General features: G+C 46.9%; 1 long non-coding RNA gene across 2 annotated transcripts; it reads left to right on the forward strand.

Annotated features, from left to right (window-relative positions):
* Positions 1375–7917, forward strand: LOC108638304. 2 transcript variants are annotated; one of them, XR_001919750.1, is made up of 4 exons: positions 1375–1480; positions 2055–2186; positions 4486–4594; positions 7524–7917. It is a non-coding gene; the product is annotated as an uncharacterized LOC108638304 (long non-coding RNA). The 2 variants fall into 2 exon arrangements; XR_001919751.1 differs by having other exon boundaries at positions 4489–4594.

Below are 19338 nucleotides of genomic sequence, written 5' to 3' on the forward strand. Positions count from 1 at the left end.
GGAAGCAGCAGGCCAGGATCAAATCTCAGTCCTGACCTGACTCTCGGTGAGCATGTGTCTCCCCATCCCAGAGCTCACAGTCCTGAGCCGAAAGGTGCCCACGCATAACAATTGACGGGACTTGCCTGGTGGTCCAGTGGTTAAGACTCCACACTTCCAATGCAGGGGACCGGGTTCGATTCCTCGTCAGGGAACTAAAAGCCCATATACAGCAACTAGAGAAGCCGTGTGCCCCCAGGAAAAGCCCACTCAGCACAACGAGGTCTAATAAATAGAACAACTGCCACCACCCCATCAGGTTCCCGAGGCTTCAGTGAGACAGGACTTGTCCCTGAAGCCTGGCACGTTGCAAGCCCTTCACAACTGGAGACATTAAAAACACATCCAAGGTTGACTAGGAAAGTGTCCAGGAAAGCTTTTGGGGGTGCAGGAAATATTCTCTATCTTGATTGGGTGGTGGCCCCTTGGGTAAATGCATTTATCAAAACTCATCAACTCTGCACTTACGATGGGTGAATACTTCATTCCCTCAATTAAAGTTGAATTTTTACAGAGAGCAATGAGATTGGGCCTTGTAAGGTGATAAAGACAAAGATTTCATTAGGAGGAGGCAACTGCCCAGGTAGAGGCATGGAGGTGGGAAAAATGCAGCCACAGCCACAGGGAGGAGGGGAGGAGAGGGATCCCCTTAACTGACCACTTCTGCGAGGGGTTTAGGAGACCCAGGGCCAAAACTGGGAGGAGAATGTCCTGCCAAGTCCTCCAAGAGCTGCTGAGCACCTACTGTATGCCAGGCACTGGTTTGGGACTTTACCTAGATCAGGGGTCACCCTCCCCAAGAGCTAAGAATGGCTTTTTACATTTTTTAGTCTTTTTTTTTCCAATAAAAGAACAACATATGAAAATTGGATGAAATTCAAATTTTAATGTCCACAAGTATTTATTGGAACACAGCCACACCCATGTGTTCAAGGGTTATTTCACACCTGGAGACCAGAATTGACTGATTATGGAAGAGATCATCAGATGGCCAGTAAAACCTAGAAAAGGTTTGCTTCTTAAGCCTGTGAGATAGAGGTTAAGACTGCACTATACGAAAGAGAAAAAATGAAGGTGCCACACAGCCCTCCTCCTTTGCTAAGGTTCTGACCTGCGCCATCTCCAGGCAGGGCTGACCCCGCCTCCCTAGCCCTGCTTAGTAAACCCGACCCTCCGCATCCGAGCACCGAGTAGAGCGTCAGCGCCCCTGCCGGCGGTCGGGGATTGGACCGAGCAAGTTGAGCCCCGACCCTTGTCGTCTATCGCCACCTGCTGGCCGTCTTTGGACGTGCATACAAGGGGTGGGGTCCGAGGGAGGGCGGGGCCGTGCGGACCTGTGTGGCAATGAGCGAGGCCAACCCGCAAACTCTTCCAGGCCGACTGAAGTCTTCAAACTTGTGTCCACTGACAACGTTTCAGGTCGTCCCTGATTATTTGATGGGTGAGAATACAATCGGCAGTGCCCAGCAGGGTGTCCAGATGCTTAAAAACGTTAGGTGTTAATTGTGTCTTTGAGACTCGGGGAGGGGAGAGGCGGGCGTTGGTGAAGGGGGTGCCCTGAGCAAGGAACAAGAGCTGCAGCCAGAGGGTGGCTGGAAGATACTTGAAATATCATCAACTGACCCAAATCTCCTGACCATGCATTGGGCTTTGCGTGCTTCTTTCATTCTTTCTTACCTTTATTCATTCCTCATTAATTCTTTCAAGAAACCTTTCTTGAGCACCGAAGGAGGCACCCCACTGCACTGAGAACAAGACAGTGTTCTGTCAGGTATATCTGACAGTCCAACAGGGACGAGTATTATCCGTTAATTTCTGTAAGGCATGTGCGCTAAGTGCTAAGCCACTTCAGTCATGTCTGACTCTTTGCAACCCTATGGCTGTAGCCCACCAGGCTCCTCTGTCCATGAGATTATCCAGGCAAGAATACTGGGGTGGGTTGCCATTTTCCCCTCCAGGAGATCATCCCAACCCAGGGATTGAACCTGCGTCTCTTGTGTCTCCTCCATTGGCAGGCATATTCTTTACTACTGAGCTACCTGGGAAAGATCAGTAAGGCATGAAGAGGCATATTTAGGGGGAATGGAGAAGCTTAAACCAGCAGAGCAGCACTCAAGGCATTGGGGAGTGCTTGGAACGGCCTGAAGGTGGGTGAGTTAGCCAGACAAGAGGGAGTGTGCGTGTGCAAAGGCCCAGAGGTGTGTGTGCCCAACAAGTTGCTGAAGGAAGGCCAGAAAGGCAGGAACACAGAGAACAGCCGGGAGAGGAGGCAAGATGAGGCTGGAGGGTGAAGGGAACTGTGCCAGGCTGTGTCTGCCAGGGTCTACCGACAGCCCGTGCAAGGCCCACAAAGAGGCAAATCACTTCTGCTCTTCAGGTTCACCCTTCCGTGACTGGGCAGTTCTGATTGCTGCAAAGCCCTTCATTCTGGGATGAATCAGCCAGCTCTATGCTCCCCTGCCCACAGGCTCCTGTCCTGCTCAGGCCATGCATAGGCAGAGCCCCCAGAACAGCCTCTCACCCCTTCACATCCTCACTGGCTCTTCCCTGAGGGAGGCAGCCTCGCAAGGTGGGGTGGGGGGAAGGCTCCAGGTGCAAATCCCAGCTCATCCCCTTAAAGGCTGTGTGACTTTGGGCACCTTACGTAACCTCTCTGAACCTCAATTCTCTCCTCTGTGTAAGAGGCATAACCCTGCTCACCTCGGAGTGGGCGCACTTACAGGAATGGAGGCAGGACGTGCTCCCCCTCCCGGGTGCTCCCCCAGCGCCCCAGGCTGACCTGTGACACGGGTGGTAGGTGTTGGTCATCAGGGCACACTCCTTGTTTGCCACTTCACTCCCACTACAGTGCCTGCCACTCAGTGGGTGTGCAATAGTGTGAACTGAATAAATGAGTGAGTGAATGATTACTGATTACAGGCAAACCCACAATTGCCACTTGGGACATAAGCCAGCACAATTACAAATGGTAACAATGCCCACAGCTCCCCAGCTTAGCCAGCAGCACCCTCACTCCCATCACATCCCAGGTGAGGCTTGTGGTGGTTGTTCAGTCACTTAGTCGTGTCCGACTTCGTGACCCTGTGGACTGCAGCATGCCAGGCTTCAAGAGCAGCGGCCCAGAAGACAAGTCCATTAGGAAATCAGTCCTGAATATTCATTGGAAGGACTGATGCTGAAGCTGAAACTCCAATACTTTGGCCACCTGATGTGAAGAACTGACTGATTGGAAAAGACCCAGATGCTGGGAAAGATTGAAGACAGGAGGAGAAGGGGACGACAGAGGATGAGATGGTTGGATGGCATCCCCGACTCGATGGACATAAGTTTGAGCAAGCTCCGGGAGTGGTGATGGACAGGGAAGCCTGGCATGCTGCAGTCCATGGGGTCGCAAACAGTCTGACACAACTGAGCGGCTGAACTGAACCGAACTTCGAAGCTGGAGGAAGTTCAAGGCTGGGCTCCGCGTGCTCGAGGCGCCCTCTGCTGGGCAGTCCCGTCGTTGCGTGCCCCGGGAAGAGGGGGAACGACACGCAGTCTCTACCCGACCCAGCTCTCCCTGAGAATTGCTGGGGGTAATCCCTCCCCTTCACCACCCAACTCCTCTCCCCAGGGAAGCCCCAGGCTGTCCCTGACCCTCTCCAGACATCTTTGCCCTTCGCCTCAGGCAGACCCATTTCAGACATCCCTAAATCTACCCCGTCCTGCCCCTGCTTTCTCAGTTGGTCTCAATGGTCAAATGTTGGAGCGAAAAGGACTCCGATAATAAACAGCAATAGCAAATGGGGTCTTCCCTGGCTGTCCAGCAGTTAAGACTCTTCCAATGCGGGGGGAGGGGGGGGATCCCTGGTGGGAACTAAGGTCCCACATGCCTTGAGTGCAGCCAAAAGTTAAAAATAAAGCCCCCTCTCTGTTCCAACATCGCCCCTCTTCTGGCACCTTGCCCCTCTTCTGGGCCACACAGAATCCCGGAAATGCAGAGTGTGATGACCGTCAGATGATTAGTGCAATCATCATTTTGCCTTCCGAAAAATTGGGGCAAGGGGATTGGAAGAGAGCCGAGAGTGGAGTCCTCGTGGGCATTTGCCGCGAGCTGGACTTTGTGATCAGTTCGTTTCTAGCACACAGACACTTGCCCGAGGCCGCAGTGCAGAACTAGGACCAAACCTGCCACTCCCTCCCCGGTGCTCCTTCCGTCCGACCAGGGTCTCCCTTGGGAGGGGGCGGTACAGGAAACCCACGCACACCCTCACTATAGGCCTCCCATTGGTGCTCCCACCCCAGAACGGACGCCCCCAGTCCTAGAGAGACGGCTCTCCTCCACACACTTCGGGGGAACCGGTTACTTTTTAGGGCCTTGAGTGCAGGGAAGACTCGGAAACATGGGAGGGGCGGGAGCCTCACCTGTTCTGAAGCCTGGTCTATGCTGCCATCTTGTGTCCACAGCAGGAAGTGCGCCCGTTTCGCCGCTCGGAGCAAGTTCCCGAGTTCACACTCGGGTTGAGCGGGAACTGAGCCCTGCGCTCCATCTCCTCCAGACACAGGAAGCAACAAGGTACAGCCCATTCCTTTACAGTTCACTTACAGCTTACAGTCTGGCCTCGTGGCCTCCAAGTGACGTGACCCAAAACTCAACTCAGCACCGAATATTCACCAAGATAGAAGGTCAGCAAAAGTTTCCAAAAGATAGAGAAGCATCAGGAAAGTGATGTTGAAGCTGGGCAGGTAGGGGCTTCCCTGATGACTCAGCTGGTAAAGAATCCGCCTGCAATGCGGGAGACCCAGGTTCGATCCCTGGGTTAGGAAGATCCCCTGGAGGAGGGCATGGCAAATCACTCCAGTATTCTTGCCTGGAGAATCCCCATGGACAGAGGAGCCTGGTGGGCTACGGTCCATGGGGTCACAGAGTCAGACAGGACTGAGCGACTAAGCACAGCACAGCACAGGGACTTCCTAGCAGCTCAGTGGTAAAGATCCGCCTGCCAGTGCAGGAGCCATGGGTTCCATCCCTGGTGGAGGCAGATCCCACGGGCCACAAGGACTGAGCCTGTGCTCTCGAACCTGGGAGCCTCAACTACTGAGCCCATGTGCCAAGTCACTGAAATCTGCGCACCTTAGAGCCGCTGCAATGGGGAACCTACAATCCACAATTGGAGAGTGGACCCCGCCCACCGCAACCAGAGAAAGCCCACGAAGCAATGAAGACCCAGTATAGCCAACAAAAAATTATAAGCAAGAAACCTCCCTGAATTTAGAAAAAAAAAGAGAGAGGTGGGGTGGGCAGGTAGAACTGGAGGCAAGTGAGGATGAAAGAAGGCCCTCCACACCCTTTTCCTGTGCCCTTTTAAGGTTGACGCAGTGCCTTAGGAGGCTAACACAGAAGGGTAAAGACAGTCTCCGTAAAATCCAGAGAATAGACCGTGGAACTCCTCTTTGGATCCCGGCTGGAGTCACAGCTGAAGGGGGGGAAAAAAAAAGGAAGAAGAAGAAGTAGGCACTCCAGATAGAGGGACTAGCCTGAGCAAAGGCAGGAGTCAGGAAAGCATCGTTTCTAAGGAATCCGGTTTGTCCCAAGACTAGATCAGGTTAAGGCATTAACGGCAAGATCATTTGGGAGCCTAATGGGCAAGGCTGAGTTTGTACTTAAAACTTTACGCAGTGGTCTTCAAGCAAGGGCAAGCTCCAGCAGGTATGTCTGCAGGAAAAAGCAGTATAATTGCAGAGGAGGGGAGTGAACAGGACGACTGAAAACGGCTGAAGGACACGCAGTGCTGAGGGTGAGGGTGGTACCCCTGGGAGCGCTGGTGAGCCAGGGCCACCAGGAGAGACGAGGCCTTCAGCTTGAGTTGCTCTCCGTGAACATGTCCTTCACGCAACTAGGAATAATACATTAGTAAAAATGGAAGCAGTAGCAGTCACGCAGGAGGCTACATGGTAAAGGAAGCACTTTAACTCACACGTGGCTTCGACCAGTGTTTACTGAGCCTGCTATGCGTTGGGCCCTGCACTAAAGGGCTTGCAATCTATCAGTAACTGATGGCTGATTCCAGTGGAGGAGGTGGACATTAACAGCCCTGATAAACAGATAAAATACGTGGTGTCCTAGAAGGTGCTAAGGGAAAAAAAAAAAAGAGCAGTGACACAGGAAAAGGAGTATGAGAGGACAGGGTGGAGGGCTGCAGCTTAATACAGGGTGATCATGTGACTTCCCTAGTGGTCCACTGGCTGAAACGCAGGGGGCAGGGGTTCGATCCCTGGTCAGGGACTAGATCCCACGTGCCACAACTAAAGGATGTCATGGGCCACAGCTAAAAAGATACCGCATGCCGCAAGGAAGATGGAAGGTCCTGCGTGCCACAACTGAGGCCTGGCATAGCAAAATAAACAAATAATAATAAATAAAACAGCATGGCCGGGAAAGGCCTCTGTATAAAGGAGACATTTAAGCTAAATCTTGAGAGGAAGGAGAGCCAGAAATCTTTTTAAGAAATGTGATACAAATGAACTTATTTTCAGACTTACAGACATAAAACAAATCTATGATTTCCCAAAGGGGAAAAGGGGTTGGGGGAGGGATGAATCAGGAGGTTGGAATTAACATACACACACTACTGTATTTACCATAGATAAGCAAGAAGGGCATACTGTATCCCACAGAGAACTCTACTCAATATTTTGTAATAATCTATAAGGAAAGAGAATCTGAAGAATTTATTTATATAACTGAATCACTGTGCTATACACCTGAAACTAACATATTTTAAACCAACTATACTTCAATTTTTGAGAAGTTGTTTTTTTTAATTTACTTCGCCTTAAAAGGCCTAATCCCTCTTCCCTTCCCTTTTTCCTATTAAAATGATATTTAAATCTGACTTCTAAGCCACCTCGGGCTTCCCTGATAGCTCAATTGGTAAAGAATTTGCCTGCAATGCAGGAGACCCTGGTTCAATTCCTGGGCCGGGAAGATCCCCTGGAGAAGGGATAGGCTGCCCACTCCAGTATTCTTGGGCTTCCCTTGTGGCTCAGCTGGTAAAGAACCCGCCAGTGCGGTAGATCTGGGTTCAATCCCAGGGTTGGGAAGATCCCCTGGAGAAGGGAAAGGCTACCCACTCCAGTATTCTGGCCTGAGAATTGCATGGACTACAGTCCATGGTACTTCCCTGGTGGCTCAGACAGTAAAGTATTTGCCTACAATGCAGGAGACCTGGGTTCAATCCTTGGGTTGGGAAGATCCCCTGGAGAAGGAAATGGCAACCCACTCCAGTACTCTTGCCTGGAAAATCCCACGGACAGAGGATCCTGGTAGGCTACAGTTCATGGGGTCACAAAGATTGGACATGACTCAGTGACTTTCACTTCACTTCACTTCTAAGCCACCATGAAGTCACTCATTTTTTTTCCTGGTTATCTCCCCTATATGCTGGAATTATACGTGTTAATAAATATATTGTTTTTCTCTTTTAATCTGTCTTTTATTACAGGAATGACAACCAGAAACTTAGAAGGAGAGAGGGAAAATTATATTTTCCTCCCCTACAAGACTTTGGGGAAGAAAGCTGTGTGACTGTCTGGGGAGAAGCTTCCAGATCCCAAAGTGGGAGCATTTCTGGCATGTTCTAGCCCAGCAAGGGAGCTGGGGTGGCTGGAGTGGAGGGCCGAGGGTTGCAGAGTTGATATGAGCTGGGAGAGGTGACGGAGGTTGATACAGGCAACCTCATAGAACATGTGAAGACCAGCTTTTACTTTTGAGCAGAAGAGCATCACAACGGGACTTCCATTTTAAGGTGCTTTCTCAGGCTGCTGTGTGGGGACCAGACACCAGGGATATGTGCACAGAGCCCAGAGTTTCCTAAAGACTGGATATGGGGTGGGAGAGAAGAGACTAGTCAGGATGCTGTCTCCATGGGGATGGAGTTGCCATCAGCCAAGACAGGGTGGCTATGGCAGGGGTAATCTTGGTGGGGAGGGGAGATCTCAATCTAGGGCAGGCTGAGTTTGGGATGTTTAATAAACATCATAGAGAGGATAACAAGTGAATTAATTTCAGTCCACTGGGTAACCATGTGTGTGTGCGTTTGTATGTATGTGGGTTTTACTTTGGGAAGATACACAAGCCATAAAATTTACCATTTTAATCATTTTAAAATATATTCTTTGATGGCATTAAATAGATTCACATTGTTGTTTTACAACCATCATCCATCAGCATTATCCTCATAACAATCCATCTCCAGTAACTTTCATCTTCCCAAACTGAAACTCTGTACCCATTAAAAAATAACTCCACGTTCTCCCTTCCCCCAGCCCCTGGCAACTGCCATTCTACTTCTACAAAATTGCCTATTCTGTGTATTCATATACATGGAAGCATCCGATATTTGTTCTTTTGTGTCTGGTTTATTTCATTTAGCATAATGTCTTCAAGGCTCATTCATGCTGTAACGTGAGTCAGAATTTCATTCCTTTTTTTAAGGCAGGGTAATATTCTATTATATAGATATTCCACATTTTGTTTATCCGTTCATCCACCAGTGAACATGTGGGGTTTTTTCAGCTTTTGGCTAATTGTGAATAATGCTGCTATGAACATTGGTATACGTCTGTTCTCGACTCTCCTTTTAATGCTTTTGGATTGGTACCCAGAAGTGGAATTATGAGTCATATGGTGAGTCTATGTTTAGCTTTTGCTATGAGGAACTGCTGCACTGTTTCCCATTCTTGTGTGATTTTTCCCACTTATCCACAGGAGGGACTGAGAATCAGAGAGGGGAAGGGACTTACAGGAGGTAGGGATCCCTGAGCCCAAGTTCTCTTGATTACTGTGACTCTGACACCCCTACTAGAGAGAGACTTGGAAACAGAAACTCATGGAAGCTGAACTGAACCAAGGTGCAAACTTGGAAGCCATCTTCATAGAGCGGGTGGGGAAGCAGAAGAGAGGAATGTGAGACCCATGAGAGCAGGAAGCAGGAGTTTGGGATGGGGCATGAGTCCAAAGAAGGAAGGGAGCTAGTAGAGAAAGCAAAGGGACAGCTGCCCTTCAAGACAGTCCCAAGCCAGGCCCTCCAATCAGAGCTTGCTAGCAGCTGTGTGACCTTGGGCAGGTTACTCACCCTTGCTGAGCCTTGGTCTCCCTGCCTATAAAATGGTGGCGCTAAAAGTCCTTGCCTCATCGGGTTGATATGACAACTAAATGTGATGAACCAGGATTTGTAAAGCCTGTGGCCAAGATATGAAAGAGTGTCACAGAGCCCAGGGAGAGAACAGTTAGAGCAGTCACTGGGAGAAAGGGGACAGCCCTCAGAGGGGCTGCTAGAGGAAACGAACCAATTTGTCTCTGGAGGGCAGTTTGGCAAAAACCTTAAAGATATGCTGATCTGTCCACCCAGAAAATCCACTCAGAGGAACTTATTCTCAGAAACCCTGAAAGACGTGCAAGTTGAATTATCCGCAAGGATGTTGATCCAGTGCTGTTGATGAGAACCGAGGATTGGAGATGATGTCAATGTCCAAGTAAAGGAAACTGGTAACATTATTTCTGCTTCATGCAGACAAAAATTACATAGCCATTACAAATGCAGTTGATGTAGCTGTAGAATTAGAATGCTGTTTATCAGTCCAGAAAGAGGCTCGTGTGCATACATATACATGTGTGGGCTTCCCTCGTAGCTCAGTGCTTAAAGAGTCTGACTACGATGCAGGAGACTTGGGTTCAACCCCTGGGTTGGGAAGATCCCCTGGAGAAGGAAATAGCAACCCACTCCAGTATTCTTGCCTAGAGAATCCCATGGACAGAGGAGCCTGGCAGGCTACAGTCTATGGGGTCACAAGAGTCAAGACACGAATGAGCAACTAAGTATGCGCCTATATATATGTTATGTTTTATATATATACATATATATATATATATATAAAGTTATTGTGAACTTCTAGATGTTCAAGCTGGTTTTAGAAAAGGCAGAGGAACCAGAGATCAAATTGCCAACATCCGCTGGATCATGGAAAAAAGCAAGAGAGTTCCAGAAAAAACATCTATTTCTGCTTTATTGACTATGCCAAAGCCTTTGACTGTGTGGATCACAATCAACTGTGGAAAATTCTGAAAGAGATGGGAATACCAGACCACCTGACCTGCCTCTTGAGAAACTTATATGCAGGTCAGGAAGCAACAGTTAGAACTGGACATGGAACAACAGACTGGTTCCAAATAGGAAAAAAGAGTACGTCAAGGCTGTATATTGTCACCCTGCTTATTTAACTTATATGCAAGTACATTATGAGAAACACTGGGCTGGAAGAAGCGCAAGCTGGAATCAAGATTGCCAGGAGAAATATCAATAACCTCAGATATGCAGATGACACCACCCTTATGGCAGAAAGTGAAGAGGAACTAAAAAGCCTCTTGATGGAAGTGAAAGAGGAGAGTGAAAAAGCTGGCTTAAAGCTCAACATTCAGAAAACGAAGATCATGGCATCTGGTCCCATCACTTCATGGGAAATAGATGGGGAAACAGTGGAAGCACTGTCAGACATTCTCTTTTTGGGCTCCAGAATCACTGCAGATGGTGACTGCAGCCATGAAATTAAAAGACGCTTACTCCTTGGAAGAAAAGTTATGACCAACCTAGATAGCATATTGAAAAGCAGAGACATTACTTTGCCAACAAAGGTCTGTTTAGTCAAGGCTATGATTTTTCCAGTGGTCATGTATGGAAAGTTGGACTGTGAAGAAAGCTGAGCACTGAAGAACTGATGCTTTTGAACTGTGGTGTTGGAGAAGACTCTTGAGAGTCCCTTGGACTGCAAGGAGATCCAACCAGTCCATTCTAAAGAAGATCAGCCCTGGGTGTTCTTTGGAAGGAATGATGCTAAAGCTGAAACTCCAGTACTTTGGCCACTTCATGAGAAGAGTTGCCTCATTGGAAAAGACTCTGATGCTGGGAGGGATTGGGGGTAGGAGGAAAAGGGGACCACAGAGGATGAGATGGCTGGATGGCATCATCGACTCGATGGACATGAGTTTGAGTGAACCCAGGAGATGGTGATGGACAGGGAGGCCTGGCGTGCTGCGATTCATGGGGTCGCAAAGAGTCAGACACGACTGAGCGACTGAACTGAACTGAACTGAACTGAACTGAAGGTTATTGTTTTATTTAACTTGTATGCCGAGTACATCATGTGAAATGCCAGGCTGGATGAATCACAAGCTGGAATCAAGATTGCAAGATTGCCAGGAGAAATAGTAACCTCAGATGGGCAGATGACACCATTCTAATGGCAGAAAGTAAAGAAGAACTAAGGAACCTCTTGATGAAGGTGAAAGAGGAGAGTGATAAAGCCGGCTTGAAACTCAACATTCAAAAAAAACTAAGATCATGGCATCCAGTCCCATCACTTCATGGCAAACGGAAGGGGGAAAAGTGAAAGCGACAGATTTTCTTTCTTTTCTTGGGCTTCGTAATCACTGCAAACAGTGATTGCAACCATGAAATTAAAAGATGCTAGCTCCTTGGAAGGAAAGCTATGACAAACCTAGACAGCATACTAAAAAGCAGAAATCACTTTGCCGCCAAATGTCCATATAGTCAAAGCTATGGTTTTTCCCGTAGTCATGTATGGCTGTGAGAGTTGGTCCATAAAGAAGGCTAATCACTGAATAATTGATGCTTTCAAATCATGGTGCTGGAGAAGACTCTTGAGAGTCCCTTGGACAGCAAGGAGATCAAACCAGTCCGACCTAAAGGAAATCAACCCTGAATATTCATTGGAAGGACTGATGCGGAAGCTGAAGCTCCAATACTTTGGCCACCTGATACAAAGGGTCGACTCATTGGGAAACAACACCCTGATGCTGGGAAAGTTTGAAGCAAAAGGAGAAGGGGGCAGCAGAGGATGAAATGGTTAGATAGATGGATGGTGATGGTAAGGATGACTGACTCAGACATGAATTTGAGCAAACTCCAGGAGATGGTGGAGGGCAGAGGAGACTGGTATGCTACAGCCCATGGCATCACAAAGAGTCAGACAACTGAGCAACTGAACAACAACAACTGTTTTATTACAGGAATTTTTTAACATGCACCAAAGTAGAAAAAAGTCATATAAAAGATCCCCATGCACCCACCACTCAAAGTTAACAACTGTCAATTCACAAGCCACCTTCATTTATATCCCCACCCACCTCCTCCCTCCTCACTACATATTATTTTCAAATAAATTCCAGGAATCACAGCATTTCACCCTTAAATATTTCAGTATGTAGCTAGCAGCTAAGAACCCTTTTTCTTTAACATAACCTCATACAATTATCACACCTAAAATAATTAATCAGTTCAGTTCAGTCACTCAGTTGTGTCCAACTCTTTTCAACCCCATGGACTGCAGCACAGCAGGCCTCCTTATCCATCATCAACTCCTGAAGCATGCTCAAACTCATGTCCATTGAGTCAGTGATGCCAACCACCTATCTCATCCTCTGTCGTCCCCTTCTCCTCCTGCCTTCAATCTTTCCCAGCATCAGGGTCTTTTCCAGTGAGTCAGTCCTTCAAAGTAGGTGGCCAAAGTATTGGAGTTTCAGCTTCAGCATCAGTCCTTCCAATGAATATTCAGGGTTGATTTCCTTTAGGACTGACTGGTTTGATTTTCTTGCAACCCAAGGGACTCTCAAGAGTCTTCTCCAATACCACAGTTCAAAAATATCAATTCTTCAGCACTCAGCTTTCTTTAAGGTCCAACTCTCACATCCATACATGACTACTGGAAAAGCCAGTAGTCATGATTAGATGGACCTTTATTGGCAAAGTAATGTCTCTGCTTTTTAAAATGGTGTCTAGATTGGTCATAGCTTTTCTTTCAAGGGGCAAGTGTCTTTTCAGTTCATGGCTGCAGTCACCATCTGCAGTGATTTTGGAGCCCAAGAAAATAAAATCTGTCACTGTTTCCATTGTTTCCCCATCTATTTGCCATGAAGTGATGAGACCAGATGCCATGATCTTCGTTTTTTGAATGTTGAGTTTCAAGCCAGCTTTTTCACTCTCTTCTTTCACTTTCATCATGAGGCTCTTTAGTTCCTCTTCACTTTCTTCCATAAGGGTGGTATCATCTGTGTATCTGAGGTCATTGATATTTCTCCCAGCAATCTTGATTCCAGCTTGTGCTTCATCCAGCCTGGCATTTCACGTGTTATACTTTGCAATAAGTTAAATAAGCAGGGTGACAATATACAGCCCTGACGTACTCCTTTCCCAGTTTGGAACCAGTCTGTTTTTACATGTCCGGTTCTAACTGTTGCTTCTTGACCTTAATTTTAATAATTAAAATAATTAATAATAATTCCTTTATAAAGAAACATGGTTTCTCTACTCACAAGACTTCTGACACTAAATGTGAGGATTTTCCATACCAAGCAATTCTGATACTAACTACCCATAGTTAGTAAGGACCTCACAGATTAAAGGTTCAGTCCCCCTCTTCAGACATCAATCACAAGTGGTGGATCCTAAGGTACCCACAGTTCTGTCCAACTCTGGTTACAAATTGGGGGTTCCCTCATCTTCCTCTTTGGATTCGATAATTTTTTATAATGGCCCACAGAACTCAGGAGAACAGTTTACTGCTCACTCACTCATGTGTGTGTGTGTGTGTGTGTGTGTGTGTGTGTGTGTGTGTGTGTGTGAGTCACTTAGTTTGCAACACCATGGACTGTAGCCCACCAGGCTCCTCTGTCTGTGGAATCCTCCAGAAAAGAATACTGGATTGGGTAGCCATTCCCTTGTCCACGGGATCTTCCCAACCCAGGGGTCAAACCCAGGTCTCCCACATTGCAGGCAGATTCTTTACCATCTGAGCCACCAGGGAAGCCCTTACTATTACCGGTTAATTATATAGGAGAGTAGAAATGACAGAGATGAACAGACAGATGAAGAGGAATACAGAGCAAGGTGCAGAAGAGTCCCAAGCTCAGGGGCTTCTACTCCCAGGAATGAGTGCACCACCCTCCCAGCACATGGGGGTGTTCACCAACCTGCACCCTGCTTTTTAAAGTTTTTATGAAACTTCCATTACATAGGCTTGATTGATTCAATCCTTGGCCCCTGGTGACTAATTCCATTTCCAGCCCCTCCCCCTCCCCAGAGGAGGCTAGAGAATGAGACTGAATGTTCTAACTCTCTAATCACGTGATTGGTTCCTCTGGCAACCAGCCCTCATCCGGAAGTTATCTAGGGGCCACAGCCACATTAACAGACAAAAAGACACTTATCGCTCCAAAGACTTGAGTCTTAGAAGCTCCTGTGTCAGGAACCAGGGACTAAGACCAAACATTCTAATAAAAAAATTATTCTAGCACCCCTATCATTCAGGAAATTACAAGGGTTTTAGGAGCTCTGTGTCAGGAACTGGGAGCAGAAACCAAATATATATTTATTTTGTCACAATACCACACAACATAATAGAATAACTGGTCAGGGACCCCCTCGCACTCCAGTAGTTAAGACTCCACACTTCCAATCGTAGGTCCAATCCCGAGTCAGGGAACTAAGATCCCACAAGCCACCTGGTGCAGTCAAAAAAAAAAAAATGAAATCTGGTCAGTGTTTAAATTTCTCTCTAAAGAATCCACCTGCCGATGCAGGAGGTGTAAGAGACAAGGGTTCAATCCCTGGGTTGGGAAGATCCCCTGGAGGAGGACATGGCAACCCACTCCAGTATTCTCGCCTGGAGAATCCCATGGACAGAGGAGCCTGGCGGGCTACAGCCCATGAGGTCTCAAAGAGTTGGACACAACTGAAGTGACTTAACACACACGCTTATAAATGACACTTTTTGTTTTAATTTGGGATCCATATAAGGTACACACAAAACAAAGGGCTGTATAGATCGTAAGTCTTTCAAATGATAGGAACCTCCTCCCTGTATTCTCTTTCCCCTCCCAATGAAATTATTGTAGAAAAGATGATTTGCCCTGTAGATCCAGACTGTTGGTCAACCTGATAGCCAGTGTCTGGACTTTGCTGATTGCATTCTCATGGTGTAATTTAACATGTTTTGCTGTTCTCTGTGTTGCTTGAAACTTGCTACTGCTGCTACTGCTAAGTCACTTCAGCCATGTCCGACTCTGTGCGACCCCATGGATGGCAGCCCACCAGGCTCCCCTGTCCCTGGGATTCTCCAGGCAAGAACACTGGAGTGGGTTGCCATTTCCTTCTCCAATGCGTGAAAGTGAAAAGTGAAAGGGAAGTCACTCAGTCGTGTCCGACTCTTAGCAACCCCATGGACTGCAGCCCACCAGGCTCCTCCACCCATGGGATTTTCCAGGCAAGAGTACTGGAGTGGGGTGCCATTGCCTTCTCCATGAAACTTGCTAGTTTGACCTAAAGTCTTGATCAGATTTAAGGGTGTCTCCTTCTCAGCAGAGGCAATTTATAGGTGGTGCAGGAGAAATATGTTTCTCTATCAGCAACTTTAGCAGCTGTAGATGATCAGTGCCCAGATCCATTCATTCATTCATTAAGAGCTGCAAAATGGCAACAGTCTAATTGTATCATCCCTTTTTTTCTTGAGTAATTTTACTTATTTAGCTTGGCTGTGCTAGGTCTTCGTTGCTGCACAAGTTTTTCTGATTTCGGTGAGTGGGGGCTACTCTCTAGTTGTGGTGTGCAAGCTTCTCATTGCAGTGGCTTCTCTTGCTGGGGAGCACAGGCTCTGGGGTGTGAGGGCTTCAGTAGTTGCAGCTCCCGGGCTCCAGAGCGCAGGCTCAACAGCTGTTGAACATGGGCGTAGTTGCTCCACAGGATGTGGGATCTTCCCAGACCAGGGATTGCACCCATGTCTCTTGCATTGGCAGGCAGATTCTTTACCACTGAGCCACCAGGGAAGCCTGCCTTCTTCATTTATTACCTAGAATACTTCTATAAAGAGAATTACATCCCTCCCCTACATCTACAATTAGTTTCCACACTGAAGGCACAGTTCTTCCAGGAAAGGCAAGCTCACAAAGTAATGATTTTCTAGTATCTTCCAGAGGTGACTGCTAAGGATTTTCTTTAATCATTACAAACTTGTGAATTTGAAAATATCTAAAATGAACATATTCGATATGCTTCCATCGATTGCATTTATTGGGCTTCTCTGGTGGCTCAGTGGTAAAGAATCTGCCTGCAATGCAGGAGACCTGGATTCAATCCTTGGTTTGGGAAGATCTCCTGAAGGAGGGCATGGCAACCCACTCCAGTATTCTGGAGAATTCCATGGACAGAGGAGCTTGGTGAGCTACAGTCCATGGGGTCACAAAGAGTCGGACACAACTGAAGCAACTAAGTCGAAACAACAGCATTGCATTTATTATTCTTCTAATTATGTAAAATATAAACATGGTTCCCAAATCAAAAGTCCAAAACAAGATAAAGTCAAGGAAATCCAGTTTCTATTAATATTCCCATCCTCTCTACTCTATATCCTATTTTCCTTTATGTCATCTTTTTTTTTTTAGGATCAACGCACACACACATCTTTTTTCTTACTAAGACTAGGGTACCTCCTTCTCTATTATATGACAAAAACAAGTTATAAAAGAGTTTGTACAATTTGATCTCAAACAAAAATATTGTGTTTAAATGTATAATAATAGAAAAAAAAAATCTTTGATGTTTCTAACTATATCTGCTCTCTAGGAGCCCTGCAATCCCACATGCCCTTTGCTTTGCCAAGTGGAGCTAGGTCTTAACTGCACTCATGTCAAGCATGGGGCAGAGCTGAATTGCAAGATCAAGGGGCCAGGAGTTTAGCGCCTGGAACTGGGAATGGCTCAAAGTGGGAGAAGAAGGAGCCAGAAAGAGCTACATAAGACAGGCCAAGAGGGGCCTGCACAAGCTGACTTTTGGGATAGACTGTCCTCACTCACTTTCGTCAAGGGTCATGGGGTAAAACTTACATCGTTCGCTAGTGTTTTAAGCACGAATGGATCCTTTGGAGTGGATCTGAAGCTATGTCGAAGGCTGTGAAGAAAATAACAGGGCCCAAGGCAGAGGGACACTCAGAGCAGTGGAAAGATTCATAAAAATCCATGCAAACGGATGGAAATGTGCCAAGATGGATCCTGGTCATCCCCAGGTAGTAACTGATTTAACAAGTGTTATAAGAGTGGGGGTCATTTTTCTACTTTTTAAATTTGTACGCAATAAGAATATGTTATTTTATAATTCAGGGGAAAATCATCTTTATTTTAAAACAAAACAAAATATAGAGATGCTCAAAGAAATGAAGGAAGTGAGTTCATTCAAGGGCCACCACCTTGCCCTGGGCAAGGGTTCTATGCCTCCCCCAGCCCTGGGAAGAGAAGCCAGCAGTGACTTCAGGGAGTCTGTGGGGGGCATAGCCAGGGCAGTTGTACCCTCAAGGTTAAGGGAACAGGTTCAGAGCTTGAATGCAGCCCTGCAACTTACCAGCTGTGGGCTTGCAGAAATACCTCCAGCCTTCTAAGTTAGGCATCAGTTCAGTTCAGTTGCTCAGTCGTGTCCAACTCTTTGCAACCGCATGGACTGTGGCACACTAGGCTTCCCTGTCCACCACCAACTCCCGGAACTTACTCAAACTCACGTCCATTGAGTCAATGATGCCATCCAACCATCTCATCCTCTGTCGTCCCCTTCTCCTCCTGCCTTCAGTCATTCCCAGCATCAGGGTCTTTTCAAATGAGTCAGTTCTTCACATCAGATGGCCAAAGTGTTGGAGTTTTAGCTACAGCATCAGTCCTTCCAATGAATGTTCAGGACTGATTTCCTTTAGGATGGACTGGTTTGATCTCCTTGCTGTCCAAGGGACTCTCAAGAGTTGTCTTCAACACCACAGTTCCAAAGCATCAATTCTTCAGTGCTCAACTTTCTTTACAGTCCAACTTTCACATCCATACATTCAGCATACTCATCTATAAAAAAGAAGAGCTAGTCCCACTGGGTGAGATGTTGGGAGGATTGAATGAGACAGCAAACCTAAAATGCTTAACACCATGCCCATCCCTTAGAAGCAGATAGTAAATATTTCTGCAATGAGCCATGACCTCCCTGTAAAGTAACCAAAGTGCCGCAGTTTCCCCCATGCAGATGCTCAGGCCAGTTTTGAAGCAAACCCAAAACATCACTCTCCCTTAAAGAAAGTCCTCTCCTCAAAAGCACCAATGAGCAATCAGTATTTTACCAAGGATTTGCTCCTGCAGTGAGGAGGGGCAGGTGGGACACACACCATGCACCAAGTTTTCCTCCCAAAGGCCACCTGAGATCCATCGGTTCTCCCAGCCCCTCCCTCTCCACCTGTCCTCACCGAATGCATGGCCCCCAGCCTGGATGGTGCACTTACTCCTTCCCTGGGGCTTCAACCTCAGCCCAGCATCTCAACTCAATGAGGTTCCTCCACCTGTCCCCTAAGGTCCGTCAGGGCTCTGAAATTGCTCTCCTTAGAGGGTTAACTGGGGATTATAGATTTAAGCCAGTGGGTTTTTCCTGATACATATGGGCAAGAACACTGAGGTTCAGAGAGATTGTGCAAATCGTCTTGTATTAGGGAAGAACAAATCTGGTTCCATGCTGGATCTATGTCTTTCAGCTTAACATCTCCTTCTGCTTCATTGACTACGTTAAACCTTCGTGTGGGTCGTAACAAACTGTGACAAATTCGCAAAGAGCTCAGAATACCAGACTGCCTTACCTGCCTCCTGAGAAATTTGTATGCAGGTCTAGAAGCAACAGTTAGAACCAGACATAGAACAACCGACTGGTTTCAAATTGGGAAAGGAGTACATCAAGGCTGTATATTGTCACCCTGCTTATTTAACTCATATGCAGAGTATAACATGAGAAATGCCGAGCTGGATGAAGCACAAGCTGGAATCAAGATTGCCAGGAGAAATATCAATAACCTCAGATATGCAGATGACACCACCCATATGGAAGAAAGTGAAGAGGAACTTAAAAGCCTCTTGATGAAAGTGAAAGAGGAGAGTGAAAAAGCTGGCTTAAAACTCAACATTCAAAAAATGAAGATCATGGCATCTGGTCCCATCACTTCATGGCAAACGGAAGGGGACAATGAAAACAGTGAGAGACTTTATTTTCTTGGGCTCTAAAATCACTGAAGATGGTGACTGACAGCCAAGATGCTTACTCCTTGGAAGAAAAGCTATGACCAACCTAGACAGCATATTAAAAAGCAGAAACATCACTTTGCCAACAGAGGTCCATATAATCAAAGCTATGGTTTTTCCAGTAGTCATGTATGGATGAGAGAGTTGGACCTTAAAGAAAG

The sequence above is a fragment of the Capra hircus genome, chromosome 19 (assembly GCF_001704415.2).
Source record: "Capra hircus breed San Clemente chromosome 19, ASM170441v1, whole genome shotgun sequence".
NCBI classification, from domain to species: Eukaryota; Metazoa; Chordata; class Mammalia; order Artiodactyla; family Bovidae; genus Capra; species Capra hircus.